Source organism: Callospermophilus lateralis, chromosome 11 (assembly GCF_048772815.1).
Source record: "Callospermophilus lateralis isolate mCalLat2 chromosome 11, mCalLat2.hap1, whole genome shotgun sequence".
Classification (NCBI taxonomy): Eukaryota; Metazoa; Chordata; class Mammalia; order Rodentia; family Sciuridae; genus Callospermophilus; species Callospermophilus lateralis.
This window is the reverse complement of record NC_135315.1, coordinates 107,392,497-107,395,197: the sequence shown is the minus strand read 5'-3', so window position 1 is coordinate 107,395,197 and position 2,701 is coordinate 107,392,497. Positions and strand designations below refer to the sequence as shown.

General features: G+C 45.5%; 1 pseudogene; it reads right to left on the bottom strand.

Moving 5' to 3' along the window:
- Window positions 1-701: 701 nt before the first annotated feature.
- On the bottom strand, window positions 702-2,266 carry LOC143642274 (KH domain-containing, RNA-binding, signal transduction-associated protein 1 pseudogene; annotated as a pseudogene).
- Between the last annotated feature and the right edge of the window lie 435 nt (window positions 2,267-2,701).

The following is a 2,701-nucleotide window of genomic DNA, read 5'->3' as shown; positions in this document are numbered from 1 at the left end:
TCCAAGTGAACTTTATGTGGAGTGCAGAATCTCAAATGGACAAAATACTTTTTGTCTTCCTGAATACTGAAACTTTAATTATTAGTACTCTTACTGAAAGATTGTGGCTAAAAAACACTACATCAAATTAAATTTAGATGGCCAGCCCCTCTGCCCCAATCAACCTCTTCAAAACTTACTCCCCCCTAAGTATCTCTCAACACTGTATGCCTGGGGCTAGATTTCAAAACCCACATAATGAAAAAGTCAGTTTTACAAACCTAATTTTGTTGTTGTTGTTTTAAGTCGATTAACGTTAATAATTGCATCAACTATTTAATTCATGAGGATCTTTCATATTAAAATTTAACTTAAGATTCAATCGCCATGTGTTTTTAAAGGAAACATTTTTAGAGACGTCTAAGCTCACTTTTGCATGGTGGCACCTACTGCCGTTAACGTTTGTGATTTTAAATCTTAAACAGCCCTGAATTTTGAAATGTAGCCTAGTTTGGGATTCTGCAACTGCAACTTTACGGGATGCCTCAAATCAAAACTAAGAGAAAGTTAACAAGCCTTACTTCAGAACCTTTAAGCAAGCAATGTCACTTTTGAAACTAACAGGTTTGTGTGTTTGTTTTTTTTTTACTCAACTTCTTTTTTTATTATAAAAGGTACACTTCTGTTTATATTTAAACAACAAAGAAAAAAGCATATACACACTTAAAAAATTAATTCGATATTCCTAAATCTATTTTAACTCATTTTAAAATACTACATACAGAAGCCAGAATGCAGAGTTAAGAATGGAGGAAGGTGGGGAGAAGAAGGGGACCACGAAGAAAAACACTTAGACAATTACTTGTCTGTTGTGGGTAAAGCAACAGGAATCCTGGGAGATACAAGAAATCAGTAACAACTTTGCTCATAACTGATATTTTTCCCCTCCTGTTTGATTTTAATAACGTCCATATGGGTGCTCTCTGTATGCTCCCTTCACTGGCCTAGCTGGAGGGGCCTTCAGTGATGGCCTGGTCCCATTCCAGTCATCTTGGGCATAAGCTTCAGAAGAATCTTGAACCTCCCCATGTCCATAGTCATAATATTCTGAGTCCCCTTGGCTCTGGCTGTAATAGCCTTCGTAGCCTTCATAACTCTGTTCTGCATATGTATCATCATATCCATATTCTTCATATGTTTCTGGTGCAGGGGGTGGAGGCAAAGGTATTCTCTGGATTCCTGCTGTCCGTGCTCTTGGTGCTGGAGCACCCCTCACAGTAGGTGGAGGTGGCACCCCTCGGGTCACAGTGGCACCTCTGGTGATGGCACCTCTCACTGGGGTGCCATGCACCAAAGCTCCCCGAGGGGGTCCAACACCACGGCCCCTGGGAACAGGTGGAGGGGGAGGTGCAGCTCCCCGGCCTCTCTGGCACCCCAAGTCCACGAGAGGGCTCAGGTACTCCATTCAAGTAGGACAGCTCTAGAAATTGCTCCTGGCAGATATCATCCATCATATCTGGTACTAAAAACTTCTCACTTCTTCCATGGCATGGGCCATGAGAGCATAAGCCTCACATGGGGGTCCAAAGACTTCAATGAAGACATGCAGATCCATATTTAAGTGGGCACACTTTGGGTCTCCGCCTTTGCGAAGCTCTTCTTCCTTGGCTTTGTCTCTCATTGAACCCTTTCCCAATACAGAGATCTTTGCACCAGTTTCTTCCTGCAGTCTTTTGATTGTATTCCCTTGTGGTCCAAGAATCTTCCCCACAAAATTGAACTTTGGGTACTGCTTGACAGGTATCAGCACCCATTCTTTCAGCTTCATGTTCTTATGAGAAAATAAGTCCAAATAATTCTCCTCATAGTCCTTTTTTGAATCCCCTTTCTGAATCTTCTCAATTTCTGCCGTCAGAAGCTGCATGGCATGTGTGAAGGATGGGTGGAGCGAGTCATTTTCAGCCATGAGTTCGGGCAGGTACTTGTTCTCTGGCTCCATCTTGACCGAGGCCGTGGCTGATGGGGGTAGCAGTGGGGTCGGCGCCGGCCCGCCCACTGTCCCGTTGGGACCTGTGGCCAAGGGAGGCAGCAGTGGTGGTGGCTGCGTGGCTGGCGAGGCCCGGGCGCCGCCTCGGGGCCCCCCTCCGCCTCCCCGGGACCAGTGAGGCAGCGGAGGCTGCCGAGAAGGCGTCTGACGCACTGAGGGGTGGGCATCTGAGGGGTCCATAGAGCCGCTGCCGCCCGAGGACCGGGTCATGCGCGCGGCAGGATCCTCCCGGGGCTGCATCGGGGAGGATGTGCGAGCGAGAGAGCGAGCAAGGAAGCGACGCGGCAGAGACCCGAGCGGAGGTTGGCAGGGGTGGGAGAGCAGGGGCGACAGCGACCGAAGCCGACCGGAGCGACCCAACGAGAGAGCACCAGAAAATTGATAAGGGACTCTTGTACTCGGTCCCTATGAAGCAATCAGGAATAAAATAAGTTACTGAGTTCTGAGGTTCAGAATAGAGAACAACGAAATTTCCAGGTCTCACTGAGAGAAGTTTAGAGATGTGCCTTATACTGTTGTGGGCTAAGTACATGTCTGTTTATAGAAAAGATACTGTGACTGCAATAAATATATTATATTATATTATATTATGTATAATATATACACATATAACATATGTAAATAGCATATTATATAGTTTAGAGTGTAAGAAAGTTTTGTATATTATATGTAATA